This window comes from Pseudopodoces humilis, chromosome 1, assembly GCF_049639895.1.
Source record: "Pseudopodoces humilis isolate 2021_Gansu_Grassland_sample_001 chromosome 1, ASM4963989v1, whole genome shotgun sequence".
NCBI lineage: Eukaryota > Metazoa > Chordata > Aves > Passeriformes > Paridae > Pseudopodoces > Pseudopodoces humilis.
Genome location: NC_142200.1, coordinates 92,469,973 through 92,492,717, shown reverse-complemented (window position 1 = coordinate 92,492,717; position 22,745 = coordinate 92,469,973). Strand labels below are relative to the sequence as shown.

The window sequence follows — 22,745 nt, the reverse complement described above, 5'->3', positions numbered from 1 at the left end:
AGTGGTATTTGCAAACACGCAACACACACTCATTCCCCTCTCCTTCTTTTCAATTATTTGACCTACATCAGCTGGCTGAAAATAATTACTGAGTACCAACTCATAAAAATGCAGTATCCACACATTAAAAAAAGAAAAGAAAAAAAAAAGAAAAAAGAATAAGGTGTTCTTTTTACTAACCCACTTGGCTTCCTAAACAACCCTTTTAAAAATATGTATTTAATTTCCCTGAAAACAAAACTGTAGTATTTATGTTTTGTACATAAGCAAAGGATAAAACCTTCACAATGCAACTCTTTAAAGCTCCATAATTTACACACTGGTGTCATAAACCAGCAATAAAATATTTTAGAGATAGCCATAAAATTGTGATCCAAGTTCTTTCTTTTCAAAATCTCTGCTTCAACTCAGCTGTTGGAGACTGAGCAAGATTATTTACATTTAATCAGTGGCAAAGTTCAGATGTAGTCTGAACTCTTCCAAAGTTTGTCTGTTTTCTGATGGAGCCTCCCAGCTCAGGCTCATCCCTGTGCCTGGAAGGGGCTGGACATTTTGAGGCAAATACTTTCACCTGAAGAGGTGTCTATCACTGAACCCAATCTGCTCTGTCTGAAATGCAAGTTTGGGGCAAGGAAAAGAAAGACAGGGTTCTCACTGAACATCAGATTTCTGGTGGGCTGTGATGGATGTGGAATTTGGGGGCTGGTCTTGTAGCAGGGTTTGCCTCAGCTCTCTGGATTTCACTGTTTTCAGAGCCTACATCTCTGAGGTGATCAAGCACTGCACCAAAGAAACCCAAAATTTCCCCTACATAGCTGAAACATGATAATCTGTGAAATCTTTGCGTTTTACCCATGAACAGATCCAGTGAATCTGAGAGTGGAAACCAGAGGCAGACCCCCTAGTATCTGACTCTTGCCTTACCTTTTGGGCAGCCAGAAGCCATTATCCCCAGCACCAGAGATGTCTGGGGCAGCTAGAACCAGCACCATGAGCATGGGTGACATACCTCAGTGGGTACCTGTAGGTAGGCTGTTCCTACCTTACAGACTGTGATCCAATTCCAGCTATTTCTAGACAGTCTCTGTACAGGAGATGTGTTTGTTTTGGCCCTCTCATTTTAAGTTTCAGGTCCAAACAATAAATTAAATGCAAAATACCGCTCCAGCTCAGATCAGACTGAAAACAAAAGTTGAAAACATACAAGTAAGGTGTCACACACACAGACAAGGAAGCTTATTTCAACTTGTTCTCTAACAGGACAAAGTAAATAAGAGGAAGTACAGAACAATCCACATTCATAGGATGCTTCACCAGAAAGCAAAAGTTGCTTTAAAAATTGAGGTTTCAATCTACACTGATTGTAGTCACCTGGAATTTTGCATTCTATTATTAGTGAGGATATAGAAAATGAGACATTGCAGAAGATGAAGCAGTGAGCTCTGACAGTTCAACATACTATTAGAGAAAATACCAAATCTAGGTCTCAAAGTAAGGTGTTTAAGCCCAATCCACGAGAAGCAGGGTGGCTATGTTAATAAATAATTCACCATCAGTGAGACACTATCTTTGATTCTGCTGTTGACCCACTGAACTAGAGCAAAGACATATGCCTATTGCTGCAATTAGTTATCAATAGGATATTACAATAACTAAGCAGATGTCATACAACTGAAAATAAGCATGGGAAAGTGGTAAACATTGTTACATAAAAAGCTAAGGCAAAAGCTTGAATTTTGGTCTTCCTGATACTCATTCCTTTACTTGACCACAGGAAGCAGGCTACAAAATACAACCCTGTCCAGTGAGAAATATTACAGTCAGGAAGTGCATAACAATTCAATTCCTCCATTGCTTCTTTCTTCAAAGAAAAAGTTCATTTTGATAAATATATATATATATATATATATATATATTTTCACCATTTCTAGATGACTAGGGTAGTGTCATTTCTTTAATTTCTTTTGAGGATACAAAAATGTAAACAGTCTGCTAGCATTTCCTTGACGAGACAAACATCAGTGATGACCAGATACAGACTTTAAAATGTTTTCCTCCATGCTTCACAGTCACATGGTGTGGTTTTGTTTTTCAGCTGTAGGTTTTACTCAGCTTGGAAATCAGCATAGTCAGTATTTCAGGATATTCAAGATTCCTGGAAACCTCTAAGAACCATAACATGTCAGGCCCTGATTTGGGAATGTGCCTACCTGTCTAACCTCAAGCACAAGACCTCACATCTTCATTACACAAAACTTTAATCAAGCATTTAACTTCGAACATATATTGAAGTGCTTTGCTGAATCAGGAAGGATCTGGACCTTTTTAAAGAGCAGCATTGTTAATTGACTGCAAAGATGTTATATCCTGCAACTAGGCTCTTAATGAGCCTTGCCTGCTGGCAAGCAGCTCTAATAGCACACAGCAGCCAGCTGGTCCTCAGCAGCAGGGCACGTGGATTGCTGCATTACTCATGGGGTAATGAGTACATACCCCCCCCTCTCTCAAATAACTGCAGGACAGGTTGCTGCTTGCCCCAAATATGCTGGTTTGTGTGCATACCTGGCCACTAGTTACTGTAATTGAAAAAAAAAAAAACCAAAAAACATCTCCTTTTTACAGTCATCTATAATACAACATTGAAGTGATTTACTTAAATGGTGGAAGAATATATAAGGCAATAAAACATCTTTTACAGCTGGTTAAACACTGAAACAAAGCTGAGACATTTGATAACTGCAGGAGGGATGCTGGTGTGGATATTCTAATGCAGGGAATGCTCACAAAATAAAAGGAGATTAAAAAAAATCTCATGGTTGTTTCCTTCATGTTGTTTCATCTTTTGGAGCTGCACAGAAACTGCAGCTGCCACTTCTCTCAGACTTTCTGCAGAGGCCGGTACCAAGGACGTGCAGTTTGGGCACAAACTGAACAAAGAAAGGTTTTGAAAAGTGTAAATAACTTTGAGGACGGGTAAGTAAATAATTGATCAAAGCCACATCCTTAGTGAAAAAGGAATTCTATGATTAGGAAGCATGTTTCCAAAGTATTTGCTTCAGTATCTTCAGCAACCTAACTTTGAAAAGCTGAGGAGATCACACTCAGCCATGACACAGGCATGTGCAAATCATTTGAATTCAAAGAAGTAAAACCCACTACACTAGCTCTAAATTCTTCCTAAATGTGGAATTATCCATTTTGTGCATGTAAATATTACCATCCATCATTACAGATATTATTCTGAGAATCTAAATGGCTTGCTTAAGAAAAGTCTTCCATAGTGTCAGCAAAAACTTTGGTGGTGGTCATCAGGGGAACATTTCCTCTTCCACATAGGCTGTGATTCTTCTCTTGTCATAGACTGCCATATTACAGAGCCTGAAAGTAGAAGTATATTGAAATAGCACAGCTCCATTAGGCTAGTCCAGATGAAAATCAAGCTTCTCACACCCTTCTCAAATAAAAGGCAAAATTAGAAGAATTTAAGCAAAACTTCATGTACTTTTATTTTAATTGCAACAGAATCAACACCTTTACTCCCTTTCTTTTTTCCCACAACTCTTTGTACAACTTTCTCAGATCAAATATTTGCTGTGTGCACTCTCTGTGTTCTCTCCATACACTGTGCTCTGCTTTTGCATGGAATCAAACTATATGGGCCCTCATTTTCAGCTGGAACTCTTGTAAAGCATTGTTATTCAAATGAAAGAAAATATTCTAGCAGTTTAATCTGATTTTCATTTCTTCTGCTCCAGCTAACATTGCTGCTTACTTTGGATGGGCAATTGGTCTGTAGTCTCTAGTTACAAACTTTTACATGACTTAAATAAAATGTAGAGGATAGTTGAAAAAAAAATAAATTTGGGCACATATTATCTGAAAATACTTTTCCAAACTTCTCTGAAAACCATGGGCCAAATACTGGAGCTGCTGTTAGCAATCATTTCTAATATACATCTGATGAACAAGGTTATCTTCAGCCCTTTCAGCTGTTATAGAGTAGTTAGATTTCAGCACAAACTGTACGACTTTGACATGTTTCTGTTACCTTCTTTAAGGCATCTTGAATATGGCCATTGCTGTTTACAATAATTATTTGTGTGTTTGAAGAATCCTTATAAAAATCCACAATTAATGGAACACTTCAGAAGACTATCAGATTTGACATGATTTTCTTTTTTTCCCTTCTTGAAGATGGAGTTCCTTTGGATACATTGTCAGAATCTCTCAAGTAACATGTGACAAGGAAGCGTATGTTCTCTTAATGTCACTTTATTCAGAACTACAAATCAGGTTTCCTTTTCTTCTTTATGATTTTCAGCAGTAGTTCACACCATGGAAGAGAAATGTAGCCCACCATCTCCAGTGTCCTGTAAATGACATCTGAAGGATGGAAAGAGTGTCAGCTCATCTATCACCGCAATACTTGGATTCCTACTCATACATTCAAACAAATTCTGAGAGACTTAATTTAAACCAAGCCTGAGCACTTGTGGTTTTCTTCGCCCACAACCAACTTCCAGAACTTTCAGCTTGCAAAAGTCATCGGAACATTAATAATTCTTCTCCCTTGAATCACAGATATTCCATTCCCATTTATTAATCTTCCTGTAAACACATTTTTGCTTCAACAGAAAGCAGATACATCCTACACATCTAATCAGCACAATCACAGCACTTCAAACCCAAGTTTAATCAAAGCTATAATGTCCAGACTATTTTTATACACAGCTACCACAAGCGCCTATTTTAGCTGTAGTGAGGAACTCTGCATTTCTCACACATTCCTCTCTACTTATCAATGAATAATATATCTCTGTGTAATTAACCTTCATATATACCTAACACCCAGGACTTAGAAATGACATAGATGAGGCATGATGGAAGTAGGTCATTCTGGCATGACTGTGTTTACATCACATCTCCATTTAAACCTGATCCCCAGGTTTACCAACATGTTCCCCTTCCTCTGCCCAGGAGGGTCCAAATCTGGAGTAGAATGTCCAATTCCAGCATGTTTAAAAGTCATCTATTCTGTTCTGCATTTGATTATTCTAGGCTACTAATAAATTCCTCCTAACTTGATGCCCTGCCCTTCTCTACTCCCACCACCTCCTTTCCTACAGGTTGTTTTTCCCCCACTGAGATCCCAGTGGGTTTTGTGCACAGAACTGCAGACATACATTGATTGAAACACAGAAGTACAGAAGTACTTGGGAGCAGAAGAACTGTTACAAAGAGAGGATTGTAAAGCTACCAGTATTTCAAGCAAGGCTTTTTATTTTTTTTTTTTCTTTAATTCCATCCTCCACCACAGTGGACCCTGTGAAACAAGTGTCCCCTTTCTCCCTCATCCAGCCTGATTCTGTGCTGCTCTCTCTCTTGACATTACTGCAAGTCTCATGACTTGAAGACGCAGTTCCCAAAGAGAAATGCTCAAATGAGAATGTCATGACCAGTTGACCACAAATGCTACCATTATTCATCGTTAGGCTGAATTATTCCTGCCCACCATGGATCACATCATTATGCAAAGGCATGAGCTAAGAATATGGGAAAAGACTGGAAAAAGGCCTCTTTAAGAAGCATGCCAAATTTCACCAATTCATTTAAAGAACAAAGCATATTAATTAAGGTAATCTTTATATATTTTGAATACTTTAATGTTAAAAGAGGCCCAGGTATTTACTTCTGAGCTTCCATGCACACATTTCCCTGGCTTATGTTTTCAAAAGAAGGGACTAGATATTATAGCAACATCAACCTATAAAAAGATTCAGCTGTTTTTTCCATAGCTTCATGCACTACTGTGGTCATTTTCTTGGCAGAAACATTTTAAAATCTGCAAGAAAAGACCAGAAAAAAACTTGACTTTCAGATTATTTTTTTTTACTTCTTTTCTTTTTAAAACTTGAACATTGTCAGACTCATGCTTAGCAGGAATATTTAGTTTTTTGTCAGTCTATTTCTTTTTCTAGGCTCTATACAGAGAAGTATGTTTATAATTCAAAAAAAACCCATCCACTAACAAAGTAAATTAAGAAAAACCTCCCTCAAGGGAAGACTTCTTTTAAATTAGAGAGGAGACTAATCAAAGAGAAAATGACAGCAACCCATTTTCAGGGCACTACCACATGAAGACCCAGTTAGCAATTACACACATACGTGACAATAAGCCACACACAGCCTGAATATGCTGGAGCTGGACCCACATGGTATTGCAGCTCAATGATTTCATTTCTCTGCTGCCTGGGATCATAGGGGATGGACAAATGTGGTAAGCTTTGGCACACGTTCACAATCAGGAGTGCTGCAGAACTGTCATCACCCTGACATTGTCATTAGTGGCACAACTGAGGGCAAGCACAGGAGATATGAAGGGGTACAGCAGAGACCACAGCTCGACATGCGCATGTGCTGCACCCCTATGAGCAGCTTCAGAGGATGCTGAGATAAAGGAGTTATAAGCCCCTGGTTTATTCAATAAATGCCAGATTTGAAATGAAGCCACCAAGGATCCCAGTTTCTGAGCACAAACACATCATTCCTGACTTCGAACTGACCAAGCAAAGAGCCTCCAGAGCAACAGCAATAGCAGCACAACCTTCACTTCTCCCCTTTCTGCCTCCATGTACTGTGTCCTTGGCATGCTCCCCCCAGGAGGAGACCTGGAGCAGAGCTGCTGCAGGAAACACACAGGAGGGAAGCAGCAGCCACAGTGCAGCTCCCCAGCCAGCTCGAGGCTTCACCTTGCACTGGCACTGAATTTCCCCTTGACAAGTTGTTAAACAACCACCTGACTACAACCAGCCCTCCTCAGGGGCCAAGTCTAAGTGTGTTATTGCACATTTATGCAAGGCAGGTTCTCAGATTTGAAAGAATTTTTATATAACAAAAGATAAAAATAAATTTACCACACTTAGAGATTAAGTGCATATATTCTCAGACAAATACCAACTCCGAAAGAAATGGCTTAATGCTTAAAATATTTTGACAAAATGGCATGTAGCCCACAGGCCCCACAGGTTGCTCAAAAGCAGGAGTAGAAATAAATGTACAGCAAAGGTTTTGTTAATATGTTAATCTTACCTATACCAGCTAGTTTGTATTTATTAATGAACTTAAGAAAAAAAGCAGGAGGTCCAGGGAGGGAGAAGAACCTTTAAAGCTGCATTTATCCAAGGTTTGTATCATGTGCAGGTCTCTAACCCTTTAGCCATGCTCTAACCCTTTAGCCAGTAAAACACACTCAGCAGCATTCAAAACAAAGAAATCAGACCTCCTTACAGCAGCTGAAAATGTGAATTTCCTCCTTCACCTGCAGGCAGTATTAAGGGGCTCTCCCAGCTGTGCTGCATCCTCAGCACACACAGGGGTTCTGGGAAGGGGAAGAGGGGAGGAAGAAGGGTCAGAAAGCAGTAGCTGCTCTCCCTAACCTGGGGACAGAAGCCATGACAAACTGTGCGCATTGTGAAGGCAGGCAGCCTACACAGAATGCCTGGAATGTGATGTTTTAGGATGGCAAAAAGCTACAGCGTGATGAGGTTGTTTAAAAGCCACACACAAGTCTAAAAAATAGTGGACATTTTGGAGAGATGGAGGAAGTTGCTTATGCCAAAGGAAAGGAAAAATGTGTTGAAGAAAAAAAAATATAAAACACCTCTCCTCCCATCCCATTTTTTCCCCTTCTGAAATGTTGAAAAGAAAACAACTCACATTTGGTAATCCTGCCATAACATTCCTAGCAGGTAGGGAAAGACAAATATAGGGGAATTCCATTTACCCCAAAGGTTGGATTTTGTTTTATTTCAGTTCACTTTAGCTTTTCTTTTTTTTTTTTTTACCTAAGGCTTTGAACTTTTTTTTCTTTAATGTTTCAGGAAACCCTACAGAAATCATGTCCAGATTTAATCTCTATGCCAAGTTCTCCACCTCCATGCTTCACACACTGCTCATTCAGCGCACACCTTACTCGCCCAGAGCTTCTCTGTGCCGCCCTGCTGAGACCCAGGCTGAGGGAATAAGAAATGACTCGAGCACCTCCCACTAATGTTGCAGCAGTTATTCATTTCCACTGCTATTCTGAAATCAAAACAAACCCCAAAATTAACAAACTACAGCAAGAGAGTACCATCTGAGAGCAGGACAAAATGGTTGATTTTTCACACCTCATTGGCCATTTTTGCTTCCTGCACTATTTCTTTCCTCTTCCCTTCTGTGAGACACCATCCCTCTTCCCAGTACCTCCCTCGCAGGAGGGCTTGCAGAAGACCGCAGGGCAGCAGAGTGCAGATGCCAGAGCCCGACCTCTATCCGGCAGTAGCCAGTCAGTGGCCTGACCTCCATCCATCGCCGGCCAGGCACGATGTGTGAACGAGGTTTGCTGCCAGTTTCCATGGCAATGACACCGCACACCGAATGCACGCTGCCCATAGGGCTGGCTTTTTCACTAAGGTACACGAAACAACAAAGATTAAGACATATAGCTACGCTTGAGGCGTGTAAGGAGGAGCCACCACCGTTACGTGAAGGCAGAGCGTTTCTCTTAATGTTTTCCCATGACTGCCTCTTTTTTTTTTCCCCTCCTGCAGTAGTCTGTCCTAAGCAAGCAGCAAACAGCACCAGTTTCAGCAGCTCATACATGTATGTGGCTGCATACAGTCGCACATGCTTGCAGACAGGAGAGACCGTGCCATCTATATATGGTCAAACAGCACTTCCAGTGACCCCTCTTTACCCTCTTATGTCTGAGAGAGTTTCTTAAGGGCTTTCCTCAGAACCACAAAGCCGGAGCTTTAATTCCTGACCTATTTCCAAAGCTCAGCGAAAGCCAGCACAGATGTATGTTCACCACAGAAACATCCTGTGATTCTGTAAAGCAATTTAAAAAAAAAAAAAATAAATCTGAAGTTGCAAGGCTAAGCACTCTGAAAGCTCTTGGATCAAAAAAGTCATTAGGAAAAAAAATAGTTATTGTTTGGTTTAATGTTTTCTATTTTAAAAGAAACTGATTTTCATTAGATGAAAGAGCTTAATGGTTTTAACAAAAATCTAAGGGTTTCAAACCTTCACTCCAGCATGGGTGTAGCATTTGATAACTAAATATTTCCTAAGCTCATGGAAGGGCAAAAAACCCACATTGCACAGGACATCCCTCAGCTCCACCATCTTCCTGTCTCACTCTTGCCAAGGGGCTGGAGACATCCCTTGGAGACAGGCACAGGTTCCTAAATTCAGGGTACATCAAGTTGCTGTTCTCAAGTCCCATTTTTGGGATGGCTGTTGCTGGATCAATCATTCCCCAGGATTAGGAAATTAATTGATCCATTTTCTCAAGTCATAAAAATATTTTCCTGCCTTGACAATGTTGGACTGCAAAGACCTTTTTCCAGAGCTGAATATCTTACTCAACCCTGCCAAGTAACAAACATACTTTTCAGGGCTTTTTATCTCTCTCATATAACTGTCTTCCACAAATGCCAGACATCAAAGACTAATGTTGCCTGACGAGCCGTAATTGACACAATGACAACCAAGTATCTCATATCATCATATAATCTTTTTTTAAGAAGCGTGGCAACCTTTCCAGCTATCCACATTTCCTTTAAACATTTCACTTTAAACTCAGTGGAATGAATTTTAAAATTGGCAGTTTAGTATAATGAAGCATTTGTGAGAGCTGTAATGTCTTCTTCTCATTTTGCTCCCATAATTTTCACTTAATTCAGATTATCAATGTACCACTACAATAAAGGGGAGAAAATTGCACAGCTTGGCTGTAAAAGATTTAAAATACTGCTGAAAACCTAGCAGCTAAAATATGAATGCACAAAACAATAAAAAAGTTCCCACACCTGGCATGAGAAAGTGGACGTAAATATATTGAAAGTTCCCAAAAATCTTGGTCTACTCCTTTCCATACTGTGTAGAAGAGCATGCCAAACCCCAGAGAAACATTCCCACTTTGGGGAGGAGGAAGTAAACCACATGCCTTCCATAAATAGCACTCTCCTCCCTTAAGTAAACCCTGTGCACTCAGCCTGTGACTATGCTACAGTTTAAATATTTTGCTAACCTTATGCTATATTTTCAGCACAGCAAAACCAACACTGCAAAACATCTGCCCCCATGTTATAAGTAGGAGTGCTTAAGAGGCAGCTTTCCCTCTGTTTAGGAAAAGGGGTGCCCTGGCTAGGAATGCAGCCCAATTCATCCTAGGTCATCTGGAATGGCTCGGCTCAAAGGTCCCGCTATTTACCCACAGCTAAGAAATCGCCTGGCTACGCTGCCTTTATAATGAAGCTGGCTTACCCTGCACAAGGGAAAGAGAGAGAACAGCATCAAAAGAATCAGTCTTACTGGGACTTTTAAAAGATAAATCAGCTGAGCAAGCCACTATCCAAAGAAGAGGAGGAGGTTCCCTTGCACACATTATACGATTTAATTAATTAAGGCACATACCAGAAGCTATTTGAGTGCAAAGACACAGCTCGACTGAAATGACAGACTGGTCCAGAGCCGCTCACCAGACTTGGTTTGGCTGCATCTGGGAAGGCACTGGCATCAGAAAAGGCCACATTCAGTCTGCTACAGAAAAGGCAGACATCTTCTCCCTTTAAACTTTGCATTGCCTCACGATACCCTCAGCCGTGGAGTGAAGACCAAAGGATGCTGACGAGAAATCAGCACTCACTCAGCCTTCCTCTGACCCCCCTAAGCGAGCAAATTCTCACTTTGCATCTTTGGACAGGCCACTCTGGAGGGTATATATCATATATGTCTCTTTTTCCAATCTCTCATCAGCAAAACATCACTCTTGTTTTTAAAACCTCGACGATGGGGAGATTAAAAGCAGGGAAACAGGGAGATTACAATGGCAAATACACCAAGCCTGACCTTTGAGTAGAGGAATTCTGGGTTGCAAAAAGCAGGCTCTGGGCAATGTAAAGAGGAAGAAGCAGAGATAATCAGATAGGTCAACAAAAAAAAAAACCAAAAAAAAGGCAGGAAGGAAAAAAGCCCCAACCTGAATAACTAAATTAAAAGAGTGAAAATTTTTGTCTTTTGATCTGTCTGTATCACAGACACAGCTATCAACAATCAAGCTTGCTTAAAAATTGTGGTGTTTAAAATATTCTCTCAACTCCTTATTTGCATTGGAGAAGGATTCAACAATACAATATACACAGATTCTGTTTTCAGTATTTTGCTTCACAGAAAATGGCTAGAAATTCAGTACCTAGAAAATAAAAGCTGAGTCATAGCTGATCATATCATAACCAAAAGATAGCTTGAAATTTAAAAAGTAGATTAGGAAAACAACTGCAAAATAACCCCAAACAAACAAAAGAACAACAAAACAAACACATAAAAAACCTAAACCAAAACCAAACATTCCACATAAGTAAAGCCTCCTGCAAATACTGCTGGAGAATTATCATTTACAAGCTGGGTACCTCAGATTTCTAAATCTCCAGCAGCCTATCTGGGCTCCCACCACATTTGTCTTCATGGGTTACACAGAAATACTTTCACTGTACCCTAGTACTGTTTCAGTTAGAATCACAAAGGAATGTCACTTCCCTCTACTTCACCAGTTTTCTCATAGAGGAGGGGAAGAAAATTTAAACCACACAATAGCTATTTGGAGACCAGGAATGTGAGGACTTTGCTAGAGCTGACTGTGATCTGTACTCATTCTTTTCTCTTCCTACCACAGGTAGCTGCCATGGGTGCACAAATCTTTGCCAGGGTAGAAGGCCTTCCTGGGTTCCTTATTCAAAGGCCCTGATTGCCCCCTGTGAAATGACCTGAGTCTTTCTTTTAAAAAAATAAAAATCAATGTTTTGGTGTTCTTGATACATGCTACTAAGGTAGACCCCACAATAGATCTTAGAAGGGCACACTGCAAGTCAAACTCTTCATACATTTTAATTACAGTTTACACAAAGTAGAAGGCAGGTTAATAAGCTCATTTCATTAAAAAAAAAAAAAATTAATAAGAAATGGTGTTCTTGTATGGAAGGACAGGGGACTTAGCCCTCAGAGAGCTGATCAGAAAATGTATATTACATCCAAGAGTCACCTATTAGTCCTCAGACGGGAAAGAGAAGGGAACAAAAGGGGCAGGGAATGGAGAGAGGAACAAGGGACCTTATTTAATAAAATCTTTTTACAGAGAAGTGTTTCTCATTAAACTGGTCCCTCTCTACCAGAGCAGCAGATTCAAAAGGTTTTCTCCCATGTGAGGTTTCTCAAGACCATTTGCACGCAAATCTGCAGACAGAGGAAGCAAAAGAAAAGTATTTCCAGCAGCAAAGCTTGAAGAGCAGACAATAGGTGCCACCTCCAGACAGCAAGGAAGCACTTCCCCGAGAGACCCGTGGCCACCCATATTTAATGTGGGTAACTGAGAACATGCTCCATTCTGACCAACATGAGACCCACTACCACAGCTGCTCACTCAAAGCACTGGGTGGCCCTGAGTGCTTTTAAATGGAAAACATGAACACAGAGATCTGGGTGGTGTTCTGTGTGCAGTGGCCTGAGAAAGAGGGGGAGGTGGGCCTGCCCCCTGCCAAACCCTGAGTCACAGCCCCGTGCCGGGGAATCCCATGCAGAGCCCTGTGCACTCAGATGCTGGGCTGAGCATCAAGGAAACACCACCCCAAGCCTCCTGGTGACACCACCAAAATTACCCAGCTGTGACACATCCTTTCTTGCATCATGTTTTGGCTACCCCAAGTGTGACACTCTACAGTTTTCGGTAAGCAGAGAACGTGAGAAAGGGGCTGTGAGCCAGGCTTACTCCCTTTTCCTCACCCCATCTTCACAGCTCCACGTCCAGGATTGCCCATCACCGGTCCTCACCTGTCCCTTGGAAAAGGCTGTGCCTGCAGTTCTCCATACTAAATTCATTTCTGGATGTGCAGTGGGAAGTATTAACACATGATCTGGTCTGTGATTAAAAAGGGATTACTTTTTTCCCACCAAACAGGGTGAAAGGGAAATTATAAAGTTGCATCCAGAAGAATATAATTTCCAAGTTAGACACCTACAGTTTCAAAAGACCCTATGAGGTTCTAATTTATTAATGAATAGCTGCTGTCTTTGTAATTTTGTCATACTTATTCCATTACTGTCTGACACTTCCTATTGTCACTTCTTGAATTTTTAAACACTTCCACATGACTAGTGCTAATCTCCATGTTTCATGGAGGGCTGCTAATAAAAGGATAGAGATACATGAGTGTATAAGAACGATTATAGCTAAACGTGCTCTAAAGCCTGCTCTTAACATCTCTCAGTTTCTAGCATTTCTCCCTTCCCCCTAACTCCCAGTATCTGAAAGGAAAAGAAAAATGAAGGAAAGATATTTTTCCCTTTATTTTGGGCTTGAATGGGATTTATTCCTGATCAAGAGAGAAAAAGAGAGCTCCTTCTCAAAGCAAAAGGCTCCCAGAACAGGTTGCAAAGATGCAGGACTTTTGTGTGAAACAAACCTTGGCAAGCAAACAGCAAGCTTCGTATCTTGATTTTTCTTTCAGAAAATCTTGTAGAACTGGTACAACAAGCTATTGTGAACAGCTGCTTTGAGGATACAACCTTGCAATAAACAACCTCTGATTGAAACACAGGACTACATTCACCTAGACAGTCTTTTATTTGTTTATTCCCAAGGATTTCAACACCTCTTTTGCTTTGATTCTCTGTATCACACATTTCCAGCAGGTAAATACAAAGACCTTATGCATTTGAAAGCACTGTTAAAGCATCTTTTTAAACTCATATTTTCTTAAAATCCTCCTATCCACATATTTTAAGAACCATCAAAGAACAATGCCAAGCATTTCCCTCCCAGCCTGCTCTGTTGGGTCCGTTTCCCATCCCCAGATTAGGTCTTATTAGGTCTTAGGCTTATTGCTGGCCCATGTAATTCCACACAAATTACCTTAAAATAGCTTAAATGCATAAATGTGAGTAGGAATTTTTCCTAAAATTCTATGAAATTTACACCTTTACTGTAAAGAACACCCTGGTAAAGAGCGACAAATGACCCTGACTGCTGCTTAAACACATGTATTTTGTGCAATCAACATTGCTTTTCACTACCTTATTCAAATAGCACCTTGTCCTTGCTGTGTGTGCACTGATTTCATTCACATGGGAAGCCCTTGATCCATTTAACAATTTGCAAGTGGTTGCATTTAACTTCTTGCAACTGGTGCATTGGGTGAAGAAATATTCTCTACTTTACTGTGGTCCCCTACGTTCAGGTAAATGGGGCTCAGCCTATTTTATATTTCTGTCTTCTCAAAACAGAGAGAACCTGCATTCCAGCAGCTCTGCTTTAAACCTTAAAAACCTGATTGAAAATGAAGAGAGGCAGTAGCCAGCATCACTCCTAATCAGTCAGGGGCACACCAAGAGAGCTAGCTGATGTAGAGAGTAGGTTTTGATTAGCTATTAGGAAGAATTTCTTTACTCAGGGAGTGGTGAGGCACTGGAACAGGTTGCCCAGAGAAGCTGTGGATACCCCATCCATGGAAGCATTCAAGGACAGATTGGATGGGACTTTGAGCAACCTAGTCAGGTGAAAGGTGCCCCTGATCAAGACAGGAGAGCCTAGATGATCTTTAAGGGGCCTTCCAAACCAAGCCAGTTTCTGATTCTATATCTGAAAGACTTGCATGGCACACCTGCTTCAAAGAGAGGCTAACAGAACTGCTAAAAGACATTGCTCAGTTGTTTGGATAACCTAAGAGTTTTGTTTAACCTAAAAGCAATCCTGAGTTGAAAACAGTTCATAAGAAATAAAGAGTTTTGGTTTTCTATGACTTCCACAACTCAACCCCACCCCAAATCCCAACTCATAGTCAACCCACTTTACTTCCAGAAAAAGTAGCATATCTAAATGCTGCTCCTACAACTAACAGTGCTGCGCATGTCAGAGCTGTCCAATTTTAATGCAACTGGAATATGCACTGATAATTTAACAGCAGCCCTAAAGCTATGTCTAGCTTGCATATGCACACCTATTTACATGAATTGTTACCAAAAGAAATTCAAACCATCGTGAGAGCTCATTGTTCTCGTGATTTCTCTTCAACATTAATGAAAAGCCTGCAAGCAAAAAAATGTTCTTCTCACCTTGAAATGTCAGGGAAACTGAATACACAGGCCAGGCTTTCAGGGCTATACACAGCTTTTAAAGTTCAACCTGGACCTCCCAAAACAAAGTTTTCTAAACTCAAAGGCCCTCAGATCTCATCTACTGAGCTCTTTCAAATACAGGACAAAGTCTAAAATGTACTATTCTTCTCACTACAAAGAAAGAAATATTGCCAATCCTCCAGGCAATGCTTTGAAAATTTATTCCTTCGTGCCTTTATATTTAAATAATGACATTTGTCAGAAACTTACAATGATTGTATTTAAGACCTTTCAATTCGCTTTAGGTAACAAGATCACACTACCACTGGTATCTTTATTCATCCCTAGGAATCCCTAGGTAAACTGTCAGAAAGGACAAAAAACTCTGAAAGTCATGAGGCAACATGATCTACTTGTCCAGGGATAAAACAAGAGATCTTCTGATCATTAATCCAGTGCAGGTCGAGTTTACAATGTGAATCAGTTTTCTGAATGCAGGGATTGAGCCTAAAATGGCTTGCACTGGCATGGTGCTCTAGTATAAAACACTAACTGCTTACTTTCTAAACCCCTCTCTCTTTCATTCCTCTCCTCCAGGAAATAGTTACAGACTGTTTTTTTCCTAAGATACCCAATTACCTACTGCAGTCTCAGATCAAACAGGTATTTGCATGCTTTAATTTATGTCTACAAAGTTACTTCTGGGCACAAAATAAGAGCTAGACCAAAGTTAGCTTAACCAGTTCTTGACAGCCAAATATACACCAACCAGCCTTATTGTCTATTTTGCCTTGGAAATTTAGTGCTGATTCACAATTTTAAAAAATGAAACGGTGCAGTCACAGCAGAGCTGTGTTGTAAAACATAATTTGAAACATATCTGCCCATTCAATTCATGAACAATATTTAAATGCTAGGTTGATTTTTCTCTCTACCATGATAAGGGCACTGCACAAGGCAGAGGAGCTCATGAATTCACAGGCCAGCAGGAGCTCTTGGGAATTTCCCTGATAGGCACTTTTGGCACATGGGAACCACCTTGCACTACTTCAGATTAACCATAGGTCAAAAACATGTACTGAGGCAGTAACCAACACTGAATTTATAATGAACTCACCCCACACTAATTTGTTTTTATAGCCACAGCCACAGTTACAGGCACAAGCGCTGAGCTGGCTCCTCTCCTCCTGTTATTTTAGTATTCACATACTTCCACCTGTCTTCATCTGCCCCTTGGGGTGAAAGCACATTGCACAGTTGTAGATAAATTTTGTCACATTTGTCTTTTTATGTTTTGGCAGTTCAAACAAATGGAATTATCCTACCACCACTGCACTTACCACTCAGAGGTCTGCCAGCCTCCTTTTCCCCCCAGCAAGGCTATGACGAGCAGCAGTAAGAGCACATCACAGTTGCGTGATAAGGTTACTCCCTAAAGTTTAAGCCAACAATAAATAAACAATTAAGATTGTTATACAAACTCTGTGAAGTTTATAGACGTCTCAGCAAGTTTGAGGATCTGCAATCCTCAAGCTGTCTTAAGCTTGTAACATTTTCCTGAACTCAAAGATTAATACCTGTTCCAATTTCTTCAATTCCAGTTTTTGAGTTATCAAAGTTCATAGGATTGCCTATTGGTCCATCTAAAAGCTACTGAAACTTTCCTCTGACCCCAAATGACAGGCAGCCTGTGGTATATTTTACCAGAACTTAAGTTAATTTTTGACCTTTCCTTTATTCCTTCACTTTTCCCTACTCCCTGGTTACTTTATACTTTGTCTTCAGTTTCTACTCTTTCTGTTTTTTCTCACATGGTATTTTTGTTCTTCTTTTTCAGAAACTTGTGCTCTGTTCCCATGCTCCACGTCTATATTAATGTCTCTCTTACTGAGCAGAGCTGAGCAGTCAAGATGAAGCTAAGATCTAGAGCTAACATTGTCCAAATGGATATCAGGTAAAGAAAACAATTTCTCTATCACTAAAAGCAACTTTGTATAGAATGCACACAGGATTAGAGAACTTTTTAATCGGGAAAAAAAGTGGGTTCCATTTGTCTTGAAGTTATCCTTATACTAGACTCTGTTCTTAAGTGAACATTAAGATGTTAAATAACATAGAATTTCACAGAGATTTCATAAAATACTAGGTATGCTTAATCATGTGAGTCTCTTTTATTTTTAAGCTGTCTAATAGTTAATACTTTTCCTCCTACGTTAATTACAAAAGATAAGGTGTTCCCACCAACCAGTAACAGTTTGTACTTGTATGGTATTTAAGTTGCAAGTTTATATTTCAATTTTCTTACAAGCTGCCAGAGATATTTCTTCCCTGGGCTGTTAAAGGGAGATGCTGGATCTCCAAAAAGTGCAATGTGAACTACCATTAGTTGCAAAAGTGCTTAATGTTCTTGACAAACCAAGGGGTTTGAGAAAGCACAGATCTAAATCTACAAAACTAGAAGTCTGTCAAAAGGTGGCCTGCTGCATGACCATGAAATCAAAGTGATCAATACCAGTGTCTGGATTCCCAGTACCCAGACATTCTGTGCCCTTTGCATCAGCAGTAAACAGAAATTAAAAAGTCACAGAATTGTTAGGGTTGAAAGGGAGCTCCGGAGATCACCTTGTCCAACCCTCCAAATGTTGACTTCATCTGCAAATTTGGATACCAAAATATTTTAATTAGGTGCTCAAATATGGAATAGTATGGTTGTTGGCAGAGAAGCTTTTTAGAGTTTGTTTGGAAGTTTTACACTTTCTTAGTAATTTGGGTGAAATGCGAGGGAAAATAATAATTACAAAAGAAGGCTGTTCTCTTGCAGATGCCAACTGTACTTCTTTGAGTCACAGAGAACCATCTGGTCATCTGGGTTTGATGTCATGATGTGCTGTGATATTATTAGACTGCTTAGCTTGATGCATGAGAAGGATACAGATTTAAGGTATATAAAACATGCCTCATATACACATATTTTTGATGTTCAACTGTGCAGTACTTTGGGGGCTGAAAGCTTAAGGATTAATTTCACATTGAGTGAAGCCAAGGCAAAATATTCTCAGTCCAAACAATAAAGGTAGATTTAGAATTGATCTTCAGATATTTTATTTAAAGAAAAAAATTTAAAAAAAAATCCCTCAAAAGAAATTTGCTCAAACACACTTATCTACTTAGACTGGAATTGCTCTTTGTGTGTCTTACACACACAAAGCTCTCACAATCCCCTCTTCAAAAAACACAACTTCATCATCAGCTACCAGTGTTTTGCTCCTAGATGTAAGAAATAAGCTTTTTCAGCAAGAAGAATCATTCACTGGCACAACCTCTCAAGGGACATGACAGAGTCCACGTTGATGGAGGTTTTCAAGATGCAAGTGGACAGAGTGCTAGATAATCTGGCCTTCATTTGCCACAAAAGTAACAGCTACACTTAATATCTAAAGTAGCCAGTGAGAGCATCTTTCCCCTAATTTGTGTTTTAAAAATCACAGAGGAGCAGTATTTAGGTAGAAAGACTTGAAAACATACTTCAAAAGAACTTTTCTAGATAGGCACAAGGTTTTGTTTTTGTTTTTTTTTTCAAAAATATTTACCATAAAGCAACAGGCAAAGGAGAATTATGTATTTGAAGAATAACACGTTTTTAAGCTGCAAGAAGCAAATCACCTAGAATGTGTATACCTCCAAGGAAAATTCTGCTACACAAGATAGTCACTGCAGATTACTGATGCTGTGCTATTTCCAGCTGTTCATTTTCCAAAGGTAAGTGAAAAAAATATAGTTTAAGATTGTGGCAAGTCATCTCCTTTTCCTGTACTCACCTTCTTTTTACCCAAAGTCAAATTTTCCCGTAAGAAAATAGGTGCTTGCTCAGGAAACATTGTAAAAGGCATTTAAATGAGTATGTCATGACCATGAGCAAAGTCCTAAGGAGAAAGAACAGAAAGCATCTCACAATCCCAGCTAAGGCTAGCATGTTTCTAAACCAATGTCAAGGTTATGACATATGTCAGAAACCATACGTAGAGTTCTTTTGATATTGAAAAGAATAGATTGCATCAAATAAGCTTGAAACAACATTTTTTCATCTTGTTACTACTTGTCTACATCATTGTGTGATTTTGATACATAAGAAGTATAATAAGTTTAAATGAAGAGTTCTGTGTCTTGCAGACAAGACATTTATTATTTTTTAGAAAGAATTTATTCCAGGATGTTGACTTCAGTTCAGTGATTCCTCCTCTGGCCCTTTCACTCTGCCCCACTTGAGGAGAGATGAACATGTGTGGAAAAGAAGGGAAAAACAACCCAGAGAGGGTGGGGACAAAACTGTCAAAGATATATAAATATGAAATAATAAAGGAAAAAATCTTATAGAATTTTTAAATTACTACTGTAAATAATAAGCTGAGAGAAACATTTAGAGGTCAGCAGTTAAAAAGAACTACCATGCTAATTAATATCAAAGTTATGGTTATCAGGGCAACAACAGTTCCCCTAACTTTTCTTCTTATAGTGTATTTATTATTTTCACTGAAAATACCTTTCTTTTTAGTAGCTTGGAAACGTAAGCATCTCTGTTGGTACAAAGCACCTCTGAGCACTGCAGAATTCTTTGGGAATCCTGTATGTTCAGCACAGAGTTGTCAGACTCACTACACACACTTTTACCTCCTCAAGGGTTTAGAATGTTAAACTGTTTTGAAAGCTAGAGCTCCATATCTTTCTTCCTAACATTCATTGCATATTTCTAGCACTTGAAAGTCCCTAAAAACTTGTTCTCTCAAGCATCGTTGTCCCATTTCAGGACCAAAAGGGCACATACTTCCAATCCTTACAGTCACCCTTGAAATCAATGAGCAATGCAGAGCTTTCTCCCTGTAGAGATTAAACAAACCACACAAGTTTGTTCAGACCAAGCCTGGGAACAGAGACCAGGTCTTTTGCATGACTGCACGATGCATTACTGAAAGGTTATTCTGCTGACCTTTGGTCTTGGTCACAAAACATTACTGATAAATCATTTTGATTAATATATTTTGTTTGGGTTTTGCTTTAAGGCTCGGCCTGCTGTTTATTTAAATGATTCTCAGGTATTCCTGCCCTTGTACTCACCAGTGCCTATTTGCACTCTCTGGTGAGGAAGAGTTGTTGCATTAAATCCCAGAGGAGGCGCAATCTTTAGAATTATCTTAGGCTGAAAATTGAATTGAATAAACAAGAAGCACTACTGCTACACTGCTTGGGTGATTTGCAAAATAACTTGCAGAAATGCAGAAAAGCACATTACAGCTAGGAGTAACAAAGGTGTTGGAAGGACAGAGAGAAGGTGCAGCATGTGCATAGAGCTGTCTTTCCCTAGGATTTCCCAAAAGCAGCTTGGGGAAGGCCGATTGTGGGGAGAGGAAGCTGGTGCACACTGATGAGGAATGCTTGAGTGGAATAAAGTTATGCTAATCATAAGGCTGTAAAATATGTACTGCACAGCTGGAGGCAGGAATCAGAGCACTGCTCTTACTGAGCTGAGTGTGAACCAAAGAAATCTAGACACAGGACTGAAAATTTCTTGAGAATTCCACATTGTGTGATTACACAAAGAACCAAGATTGCCTAAAACTGATGGTCTTAAGTTTTGTCATTTAATTATATCACCCCAATACTACCTTAGTGCTCTGCTGATAACTACAAAAATATTTCAGACGTTTTTCAAAGACCATTTTGAGGAAATATTAAGGGGGGGTTGTTGTTTTTTTTTGCAGAATCATACTAGAGCCAGGATTATGATTCAAATACCATCATTACTTCATATTCAGATAAAAATTATGAACAAAAGATTTTGTACACAAGAACATGTTAAAAAAATCCCAAACTTTCCAAAAGGTAATAGAAAAAATATTGGCAGCTGTCCTACAGCATCAGAAATACACGTGCTCTAATACTTCCTAAGGACTGCATTCTGTAAGTGCCAACTACAATCCTAAATATATGACCTCATTCATAAAAGTATGATCTCAAAGCTCAGGCCCTGTATCTATTTTCTTTTAATTAGCTGACATTAAGCACAGATTCCATATCTGAGGAAACCAACCTAGCTTTGAAGTGTTTGCAATACTGCACCAGAAGCTGTTTTGATTTTTACCACCAGGCTGCTAGATAAATTCTAATCTCACTATCAATTATGAAAGATTCTTATGACAACCTTGATTTTACAAAATTAGGTTATCTTCCAGCCTGTGGACATTTTCCTGTTGCATTCTGGGTTAATCCACGTGTAGAGCTCACTTCTGTCAGAATGACAAAAAACAATTGATTTTGTTTCATGGTGTATTCTTATCAATGCTCTCTGCTGCTCTTAGCCAGTCTTTGACTGATAGGGTGTTAGAGGAAAGGTCCATTAATTGATTTGTAAATAATTACAGCTAAGTCTTCACTTTTGACTAGATATCAATAAAGGCCTATTCTTTTTTCACTGTTGAATGCTTTTAAATAAGCTTCAGTGTCGAACTTTCAGCCACAAAATTCATTAAAATCATTAGATACTTTTAGAGTAGCACCCACTGGTGATAGCAGAGGCAAGAGTGTGTCAGCATTTCTCTTATACCACTTATAGGAATGGATTACAGAGAAGAAAAATAAATAAACAAATAACATGCCTGGGAAAAAAAAAAAAAAAGGAAAATCAATTATTTGTTAAAGTGGGATTTAATTTTCAGACCTGGTGGAATTTTATCAGCTGTACAGAGTTAAAAAAAAAAAATCATATGCAGTACTCGGTACACATGTTCCTACACATGCAGAGTAGCTGTTCCTTACTTGAGAGCACACATGGGGACAGGTAGTCTGTCCATCCATGTTTCCAGCAATTTTTGAGCCTGTTGACTAAATTCAGACACATTTAACAAAGGACCCATAGTCTCAAAGCCAGTAAGCTCCCACAGATTTTATGAAAATAAGCAGCAGGCGATGTGCAAGGGAGACCTACTTAGTGCCCCAATGGAGCAGAAGTCTGCAGAATGAGCTCCACAGCACTTAAAACTTGAAAACCACACCCATCTGGGAAAAAAGGACATAGCCAAAGAGGCTAGAAAGTAGACACATACATCCACACAGCCTATTTTCTAGGCCCTCCAAGTGGGGGGATAAAACAGCAGTCAGAACTCACATGTCAACCAGCATCTGTTCTCAGAAACCCAGGTTTCACTGATTTTAAGTTCTGGGTTTAAGGTTCCCATCTTCTCCTTAGCACCTCATGCATAACAGAAAACCCTGCACACAAATGTGAGTTTTCAGAGGAAAACTCAAATCTGAAAAGTTGCTCTATTTTTGCAACCCTTTCATAGACAGTTAATATACTGAAGCTGCAACAAGACCACATTGAAGTTGTCACACACAAATGGTACAAATACCATTAATAAAAGCAACATATAAGTATCATATTTTGATACTTCATTTCAAGTGGTCAGCACAAGGCAAAGCAAGTTATATTTAATTCCCTGTACATAATGCCAAAAAAAAGAGAAATAAATTCATATCAGGAAACTGTCTGTTCAGCATTATAAAAGAACTGAGCAGGAAACCTTATTTATTGCTGCTTT

General features: G+C 39.4%; 1 protein-coding gene across 4 annotated transcripts in view; it reads right to left on the bottom strand.

The window, feature by feature from the left end:
* LOC106628294 (uncharacterized) overlaps positions 1 to 22,745 on the bottom strand; it is a 252,588-nt gene that overhangs the window by 55,595 nt on the left and 174,248 nt on the right. The window lies entirely within an intron of this gene.